Raw genomic sequence first — 11,004 nt, forward strand, 5'->3', positions numbered from 1 at the left:
GACTGAGCAGTGCACAGTGTAAAGCACATTATAGGAACTATAGGACTAAACTCATTGGGTTTTCGGGGTGACTCCCTCATTGTAATGCAAGACAAGAGTTTATTTCCTCTCCCACAGTAAAAACATTGATTGCAGCCTACTTTGAAATGGAAAGTGTCACACAGCAGGTATTTACTATCTACAGTAAGCTCAGACAGTGCATGGAAGCTTATAGTGACTGCATGGGTCTGAGTGAGCTATATATCATTAGCCCCAACTTTTCTCCTGTTTTGTTTAACCCCAGAAAAAAGCTCCCCAACTGGGTCAGAAAGATGGTGTGAATAAACCCTCAATGACTCATCAGCAAAGAGAGAGTGAGAGAAATAATAATATCTATCCTTCTCCTATGTGACTCATGCATGACTGAAGAGTACATTTTAATTATTGTCATTTATTTATGACAATAATGTTGCTTGAAAACGTTGAAAATATGGCTCTGTCATAATGAAACACAGAATAAAGGCTTAAGGTCGCCCTACAGCGAGGGCTAATCTTAAAACCCTGATGTAATCAAAGTATTACATCATTATAATGAGGTCCAATAATCAGAACCCTGTGTATTGAAAATATATTAATCAGTTATGCATTTGTTGTACTGTAGAGGTAAATGATTATTGGCTACATCTACATGTAGAATTCAAGTGGGCATTTAATTACTGTGGCAAAGGCCAAATATTTAAACTCTTTCAAAGAAAAATGACGTTCCGTAGGAGGTCTTCTGTGATTGATTAAGGATACAAACCTTTGCCAGGACACAGGGTGGACTCGCTGGCTCATCAAACACAGCTCTGTATATCCCACTACCCCACCCATCCCACAACAGAACAATCATTTACGATCAACACTCACACACACACACACACAAACACACACACACACACACACACACACACACACACACACACACACACACACACACACACACACACACACACACACACACACACACACACACACACACACACACACACACACACACACACACACACACACACACACACACACACACAAAAACACACACACACACACACACACACACACACACACACACACACACACACACACACACACACACACACACACACACACACACACACACACACACACACACACACACATATAAATATTTCTGTGTCTTAGAGACTGTATTTGGGTCAGGAGGTTTTGCCAACTATAGACCTCTCATCCTCCACTTGTCCTGTTAATCATTGATTGATTGATTGATTGAAGAATTTATTAACAGTTTGCAGAATTACAGTACATTTCAAGCACAAACTCAATACAAAGGCTGTTAACTGTGAGTGGACGACCCAATTAAGCATTACACTTGTTTCCAACAGGGTCCACCATGTTCAAATCATCAAAACATTTAGAGACGTACAAATAGACACTTCTATAGACAGAACAGGAATTCATCAAAAAAGAATTCATCAAAAAGGAGGTAAAAAGGGAAAAGAAATATATACAGTGAGGGGAAAATAGGGGGGGGCGGGGGGGGGGGGATTCAGATTTTACGGGGGCCAGTTTCGAATTGCAGCCATCCGTAGGTGCCCTTTGAGAGCGGTTTTGAAGGAGTCAAGGGATTCGCATGTCTTAATGACAGTTGGTAGGGCGTTCCACATTTTGGTGGCATAGGAGCGAAAAGAATTTAGTCCCTTGTTTGTGCCGAATCTGGGTTGTACATGGTTCGTTGCACTCCCTCTGGTGTTGTGGGTGTGGACTTCGTTAACATTAAGGAAGTATCTAGACAGGTACATGGGTATCTTGGTGGTGTATCGAATCTTGTGGACCAGACCCATTGCAAGATGCTGTACTCTGTCGTCGACCCTAAGCCATTCCAGCCTGTCGAAGTGGGCAGGGGTGAGGTGGGTTCGGGGGGCTAGATCAAGTAGGAGCCTGACCAGTTTGTTTTGGGAAGTCTGGAGCCTGGTTTTAAGGGCCTTTGAGGTGCTGTGGTACCAGGAGGTGCATGCATAGTCAAAGAAACCCTGTACAAGGGCTCCTGTTAAGGTCTTCAAGGTGTTTTTGTTGACCAGTGAGGAGATCCTGTAGAGGAATCTTGTTCTATGGTTGACTTTTTTGATTACGTTGGTGGCCATTTTATCACCGGAAAGATTAGCCTCCAGGATGGAACCTAGGTAGGTAATTTCATCTTTACGTGTGATAACATTGTCACCCACTCTAACCAAGAAGCCATTTGCCTTGCTGAGATTACTAATAGAGCCAAAGAGAATGGATTCAGTTTTTCCCAGGTGTAAAGATAGTTTGTTATCAGCGAGCCAGGTGCAGATTCTACCGAGTTCAGAGCTGAGGGCATTTTCAACCTGCAGTTTGTCCCTGTCCGAGACCAGCAGTGCTGAGTCATCTGCGAACAGGAACAAGTTGCAGTCACAGGCTGAAGTCATGTCGTTTACATATATTAGGAACAGTAGAGGCCCTAGTATGCTTCCTTGTGGAACGCCACAGCTCACTGGGAGGGGGGGGGACAGTGTTCCGTTCACTTCCACCATCTGTTCTCTCCCCTCCAGGTAGGATTGCATCCAGCTCACTGATGTGCTATCGAAACCAATTGCTTTTAGCTTGTTAACCAGTATGGAGTGGTTCACGGTGTCAAAAGCCTTTTGGAGGTCCAGCATGACCATGCCGCAGTATTTGCCAGCGTCCACCTCTTGTTTGATGTGGTCGCTCAAATAGAGGAGGCATGTGTCAGTGGAGTGGGATGTTCTGAAGCCAGATTGGAACTCGTACAATAATTTATTAGTGGCAAGATACTTTTCAACCTGTTCATAGACTATTTTTTCCATCACTTTCGAGATGGAACTAAGAATAGAAATAGGGCGGTAGTTGCCGGGGTCTAATTTACTCCCTTTCTTGTGCAAGGGGGTTACTTTGGCCAGTTTGAAATCTTGGGGGACCTGTCCCTGTTTGATGGAGAGGTTTACTATGTGGGTGATGATTGGAGCTATAGAGATGGCTGAGTCTCTGAGAAATTTGGAGGGAATGTTGTCATGGCCTGTGGCCTTGTGGGGTTGGAGGGCACTCAGTTTCTTAATTACCTCATCAGTTGTTACCATAACTAGTTTAAAATCGTCTTTACAAACACCTAGGTTTTTGTAGAAGGTTGTAATGTGCTCTACACCAAAGAGCCCAGAGTGGGAGGGCAGTTTGTTAACCAGAGTTGTTGATATGTTTGTAAAGAAGATATTCATTACCAGCTCTTCAGCTTGGACCGTCAGCATTGATTTGGCTTAACTAACATAATGCTGCCTATTTTTTCCATGACTATTAGATACATATCTTTATTAATTATTGTAATATAATATATAATTGTAATATATAATTACAATATATGATTGTAATATAACTTAATGAATAATGACAGCAGTTAGGCTACATTAATATTCTTCTCAAAAATTGATGTAATCTCTCTGTGTCGTTTCAAAATGCAGATTATCCTACTCAGGATTCGAACTCTGGTCTTCCACATGAGAGATCAATACTTGTCAAGGAGTGCTACCCGATACTAGAGCCCAGCAGATGCCAGATTTTGGGGGCCGTTGCGATTTTGGAGAGGTAGGAGCCTATAGGGTCCTATATGTTTTGACCCATATATTCTATCAAAAAGTGCTAAATTAATTCTCATCGATGAATGAGGACGATTAAAGTTTTTAAAAATAGAATGTGTTTTGAGATTTTTAGCCTATAATGATATGCACAAAATAGGGATATGCCAGTGAAAAGTAATGTATGGCTGATAATGGTGATGATGGCCAGACCGATATTTCAGTCTATCTACCCAACACATGTTTAACTGTCTCAATGGAAGAGTAGGGAGACACCCTCCTCCTCTTCCAACCATGTGCTATTACGGTATGTTGTATTAACAAACTCTACCATACAGATAATTTCATTCTTTAAAATAAGTTCCAGATTGTAGCGTAGCCTCGACCTCCGCACACATCAAAGTGCACTTTGATCGATGGACCATGCTAAAACTGAACAGAAAAGGAAATGGGATCTTGTCAAATATAATTATATTTTTGTAATAATGGACTCTCACAGGTCAATTTTTACACTTTCAGAGTTAAACGAACACTTTGGATCTAGGGACTGACGCATGCCTCCTGGCCAGTATGAGTGCTAATGGGGGGGGGGATATTCAGTTTGTTTTGAATTGTTATGAAAGGACTCATTTGTTTGGCTATGTTCACTGTCGTCATGGAGATTCACATTCCCCAGAGTGCTGTTCATGTTAATTGTTGTCCTCCTCCTCCTCCTCTCCGTTCTGGACACAGACACAATCAAACAAGTGTGGACGACATTGCAATTGTATGTTGAAACAAACACACGCACGCACACGCACGCACGCACGCACGCACGCACGCACGCACGCACGCACGCACGCACACACACACACACACACACACACACACACACACACACACACACACACACACACACACACACACATACTCTTTCTCTCCTCTGCCATATACAGGTACACCTTCTTTTTTTACTCTATCTCTACACTGTAACACTAAGGACTTTCTTGTGTAGTAATTTGTATCTCTCCTTGTGGTTTCTGTCTGTATCTTCTCTCCTGTTTTGGACCTAGACCGTTCATTCGCTGTTTTCCCCAGTGGCCACGGAGACACAGCTGTTTGGAAAGGCAAAAAGAAATCAACAAAGAGAAGCTATTTGCTGTGAAATGCAGTGGAACACGGCTTAAAGGCAAAGCCAGTTTCAGATACAACGTGATGCCAAGACAATCCAACAGACAGTGGAGCAAAGCAGTAAACAGTTGGTCAAATGTGTGACAGTTATTTCAGTGCTAGATTCTGCTACAGTGTAGGAAAAAGTTGTGATTGTCTTAATTTGTCTATAACAAGACAATACTCATGACATAACCATCAATCTCCCATGACTTCAAACAAGTGGTTTTCATTCTGTTCAGATGAGACATTCATTGTGCAGGGATTTACTGCACCTTATAATTCCATTCAAAGACATCCACAAAGATAGTGTCCTTCATTTAAAAAGAGGTAGAGCCCGCCCACTGTCTTCAAAGCAAAGGATCACTTTATTGAGACAATGTTGTGATCCTCACAGGATCTTCATCAGGTCAGCATTTAACCACAGTGTACACTCTGGGAAAATGGCTGATTTGTAATTTTCAGTGAAGAGACTAGTGTAGAGAGACAATTTGGGGGCCAAGAATAGACCCCTGGTGGACCCCGGGCAGCGAAGTACAGTAGGCCTAGTACTTAGTTGTACGTCTACGTGAAAATGACCAATATTTACAATGCGTTGTGAGCTTCTAGATTTTCTGAATATTCGCCTATTTTTGCCAAATGTTCGCCAATTATGACCTTCCCAGAACATGGACGCTAGGGTTCATGGGGGATAAGTGATCAAGTAGGAGTAGGTATAAACAGCAAAAGGGTGAATCTTCTGCACTCTTAGCATTAAATGAGTACTGAGGATTTTACAGTGTATAACAAACACAATTACTATTCATAATGGACAGCGGCGCGCAAACTATTCTCCAGCCATAAAGTCTTAATTGATTCAAACTACACTTCCTTCACTACCCCCATGCATGTCCGGGAAAATGCTTTCTGATGACTGAGGAGCTCTAAATGATTTTAGGCCACAGGAAGGGATTTTGCACCATGACTCTGGGTAAACCCCAGGCTTTGGCAGCGCACACGTTCATCTGGCTGCTTATGAAGTGACTCACTCACTCACATCCTTGTGGAACATTTATATAAAGTCTGGTTTTACTCTCACAATATTGTCTTGTTATTCAGCTGGATATAATGTGATGTACTTGAATAATGTATAGTGCTGTGATTGTGTTCTCAATAGACTGATGAGATGAGCAAACGTTGAACACGTCCACTGACTTTCGAGTATGTGAAGAGACTCAAGCAAGGGGACATCGAAAGCAATACATCTCTGTATCTCATCTTGATCTATTCTTTCTATTTCAACTGGATGCATAACACTTATCTAGCTCCAGAATTACATTTCAGTACATTCATCAGAATTAATATAGGGTCCACCAAAAAAGATCCATGACTGGTCCGTTATGAAGTCCAGTGACTTAGACTATGCTCCGACCTCCAGGATCACACTCAGAGAACGTTGTTCTGCTGCATTGTGCAGTAGACGTATGGTATGGTCCAAGGTTCTGCATGTGACCAACAACATGTCGGGTATTTGACTTGTTTGTCTTTGGACATCTGCCCCTTTATCATGAGACCATGGTGACATACTGACGATGTAGAGGCTTTTGTAAGGCTTTTATTAGTCACATCAGATCAAGCTATATGTCTGTCCTCACGGCTTCATTTTAGAGGCACAGTCAACAGGTTCTGTGTGTGTGTGTGTGTGTGTGTGTGTGTGTGTGTGTGCGTGCATGCGTGCGTGCGTGCGTGCGTGCGTGCGTGCGTGCGTGCGTGTGTGTGTAGGTTGGTGCCTTGCATGGTTTCCTCTGCCATTGGTGTATGAATGTGTGTGTGACGTCACATAGATGGGTGAATGTAATGCACAATCTATGTAAAGTGCCTTAGATAAATGCACTATATAAATGCACCATTTACCATGGAAATACATGCAAGGTACAAATCTGACCTGCAAAGCAGAAGCAAAAACATATCCAACAGGACGTGGCTATATAGTGTATGAAACAAATGCAATACCATAGAGTTGAATCTCACTATTAATATAGGCCTTATATATATCTAATATATATATATGCTTTGTTTATTCATTAGTTTTCTTTCATCGGCATAAAATGAAAAGGAATCAATTCACAAAAACAAATTGATGGCTAATGAATTTTTAGTCATAGTTGAAGAGCCAGACAACGCAATAGTGGCTCATTGGCATGGGAAACAGAAGGTTCACGATTCTATCCCTGTTTCCTCCCCCTATCATGTTGAAGTGTCCTTGAGCAAGTCAACTACGTGGGCGTTATTCAATTGCTGATCAAACTTAAAGATCCAGTGCTCACTAAAAGTCCATTTAGGTTATTTTATTGTTTGGCACGGGCAGCAGCATAGGGACACATTTCAGCCGGAGCCAACACTGAGGAAGGCTCCAGCCAAAATGCTTGCATTCCTTTAGTAGTTCTTTGCTGCCCACTAATCCTAAATTCCTAATACAGTAGTTAGAATTTGTGAAATGGACAAATTCCAGATATGTGCAAAGAACCAATGAAACTGGCCCCAAGTATCTCAAAGTTTCATAACTGGTATCAGGGTGGTCCTGACTTTTTATGGTTTATTAAAATGATCTCAAAGAGGGTTGGATTGGGGGTAAGTCCCTGTGACATATTAGCGTCATGTCCAGGGGGTGAACATCAAGCTGCCTCACACTGACTAGTCTATGGGCCACATAACTCGTCAAGGCTTACTTGTTGAGGGTCCTCTATAGAGCGTACCTGCAAAATCGCTGTCACTTCTGACAAATGTGACAAGAAGAACCACAGAGTGCCCCGGCCCTTTCTATAGATCTTTTATGTTTGCAGCTACAATCATCATCATCATTTTCCGACCGCGGTCGAAATCGTGGATTTCACAATAACACGCCAGACTTCCCGGTCCTTCATTGCCATCCCCAGTTCCTGCTTACTGATGCCTGTGTCCCTAGCGATGACATCAGGGAACGACAGTTTTCTACCTCTGGTCTGCTTTGAGGCAGGACTCCAGAGAAGAAGGGAAGATATAACCTCATTGTCAGCTCTGTAGCAGTAGCCGGCAAACTGTGTTCTTCTGGATCGGACTAGTGAAGAAACACTTGGAAGGTTGCCGTATATTAGATTAGTCGATGGGTGGCTCTTCCAAGACAGATTTTGCGCTCTCATTAGAAGGCGGGTGTAAGTGCCATCCAACCGTTTCTCTAGTTTCTTTGAAAGTGTCCATGTCTGAGAGCCATAGAGTAGAATCGGCTCAACGGTCGTCCTAAATATTTTTACTTTTAACATCTTACTAAACTGGGATGACCAGATCTTATGCATGTCATTGCAGGCTGACCAGGCCATACCCTTCCTAGTTTGAAAGTCCTTTTGGGAAGAAGATATATGTGAACCCAAATACTTGTAGTCTACAATATACATGTCATGAGAGGTGGTATAGCGTGGTAGTAGAGAATATAAATCAAATGTAAAAGTTCACAGATTAAATAATATGTTTATGGTATCAGAGAAGAAAAAGATGACCGAAAGAATAAGGTCGCGAATACAAGCGGCCGAAATGAGTTTTCTTCGACGGATGGCTAGCATCTCCCTTAGGGTGAGAAGTTCAGTCACACAAGAGAGACTCGGAGTAGAACCGCTGCTCCTTCGCCTGGAAAGGAGCCAGCTTAGGAGGTTCGGGCATCTGGTTAGGATGCCTCTCCGGCGTCTCCTTAGGGAGGTCCTCGACGCACATCCCACTGGGAGGAGACCCCGGGGCAGACCAAGGCGCAGTTGGAGGAAACACATCAACTCACTGGCCTTGGAACGTCTGGAGCACTCTGGTGGAGCTGTTGCCCCCGCGACCCGACTACGGATAAGCGGTTGAAGATGGATGGATGCCTGGACCACCGTGTAATGTCCTATTCTATGTGTCCTTTCTGTGACCTGGACCTTTCACCTTTTCAAACCAAGATTATATGGATGTCCGATATTATGTATATATTATGTATAAGTAAGTATGAACAAAAATCTCCATCAGAAGAATCGACTTGTTTGTTTTACTGTCTGTGAGGTCTGACTCTGAACTAGATAGGCTATTATATTGATATTATAGCTATTTTATTTTAGATACAATAGACCGGTGCCCGGCTGTAGAGCACCGATTCAGTAACGATGGAAGTTGGAGATCGATGCCCCACCCGGCTATGCAATACCCGTTGTATTTCAGAGTACCCGTTCCACCCATCTGTCTTTGTCCCTTTTATGCCCATATATGGAGATTTCTGTATCTGTGTCCCTTTATTCCTATATGGAGTTCTGTGTCAGGCTCAGGCATGCCAAAATATGAAGTGTTGTGATGTCAGAACAGGCCAGCTTCATATATGGAGATATAGGGGTGATCAGGTCCAGAGCCCTGGCAGAGGCCTTTTGTGCTGGTTCTGGACAACAGGCTATCCGACGGACTCGACACTGCACTCCCTGTGGGGGTGTGGAACGTGTGTGTCGAATTTGAAGTCGGTGTGGCGAATGGTTCTCGAGTTACGTACGTATAGTGTACGTATTTCAGACGTACACTATACGTACTGTACATACGTATAGAGAGTAGACTTGGTGCATTTATAAATAGATGTGTTACTGTTAGATATGTTACTTTAAATATGTGATATAGTTTACTCTTGGTGAAAAAAGCCTGCATATATCAGTATTGGTTGATATTGGATTCGGAAATGAAGAGTTATGTGTGGAAAATAACTCCAATATGGACAAATTGGATATCTGAAAAACCTTTGGAGCAGCCCCCTATACTAATCATTCATAAAGAGTTCTCAAGTTATCTTGCAACAACAAACATACAGGACCTATTACAATATACCAGCATTCTACTAACATGCCTTTAAGTATTATAAGCAACATTTTAAGATAACACAATAACTTTCTGTTTACATAAATGTACAGTGTAGTGGAGAGTTGCTGGGAATCAGACAGTGTCTTGTTTGCTTGTGGTTGCTCCCCCTGTTTGAGGCTGTGTGATTATGACGTGTTAGTATCCACCCAAACAAACAACTAAAGATAGTGACTGCATAGATATCAACCACAGATAGACCACAGATATTAGAAGAATGCCTCTGACTCTCATCCAATGCTACACCCTTAGCTGTTACAAAGGATGATCAGAGAAGCTCTCTATGATTTCATAGATTTGCAGATTTTCTGTTTTTGTGCTTGTCTACATTGATTGTAGTTTGTGATTTAGAGTGCTATCACCCAGGATTATAGCACATCAAAGCACATTGAGGAACTGTCTACAATTAATTATTCATTACAGAGATCAAGATAAAGTGTTACAAAGATACACATAAATCATTTATTTAATTTGGTTTGAGGACCAGACTTTAGCTTTCTGTTTTTGCACATCTGTTCTGCAGGAGAGGGTATGGCATTTATCCATGGAGTGATGCACTGTCTCACTTAAACTACGTGTGACTCAGATAACCCAACTGTACAATGATACAAGGAAAACTGGTATAAGGTTTCCTGTTATGTTCATGTTTTCTGATAACCCCATGCAGTAAAATCCTGGATTTATGCTGTGTGGAAAGGCTGTAATGAATGATAACATAAAACAACTATGTCAGCATGCCAGTGTGTGTGTGTGTGTGTGTGTGTGTGTGTGTGTGTGTGTGTGTGTGTGTGTGTGTGTGTGTGTGTGTGTGTGCGCGTGTGCGTGTGCGTGTGCGTGTGCGTGTGCGTGTGTGTGTGTGTGTGTGTGTGCCCCCGCATATATGCCAGCGGCTGCCAGGGTCATCTCAACACTTCAATGATAACTCAGCATGGCTCAGCAGAAGCTGCCAGACGCGGGTCCTCCTCCTGTAAGTTTGTTTTGGATTGAACTGTACTCTGGGTTGGATACCTCTAGAGGCATCCAACCCAGATGCCTCACTGTACCACCGTAGAGCTGTACTGGTACAGGGGACAGGGGACAGGGGACAGGGGACAGGGGACAGGGGACAGGGGTCATGGGACAGAGGACAGGGGACAGGGGACTGGGGACTGGGGACAGGGTGAAGTCAGGTCTGCAGGATGCCTGTTTTTCTTCCTGGAAATAAAAAATGCCTGGGATTCCGAGGCTAGGATGCCTGTGACTCACACCTGGGTTGATGAGTCTCTTCTCATAGTCATGGATTAACACAATAGAATATTCTAAAGCCTGCATATGATTTTGTCTAACAGAGTGTACATGGCTTTTTCGTCTTTTACGCGTTTCTTTTTTATTTGCTGTGAAC

Source organism: Electrona antarctica (assembly GCF_951216825.1).
Source record: "Electrona antarctica genome assembly, chromosome: 3".
Classification (NCBI taxonomy): domain Eukaryota; kingdom Metazoa; phylum Chordata; class Actinopteri; order Myctophiformes; family Myctophidae; genus Electrona; species Electrona antarctica.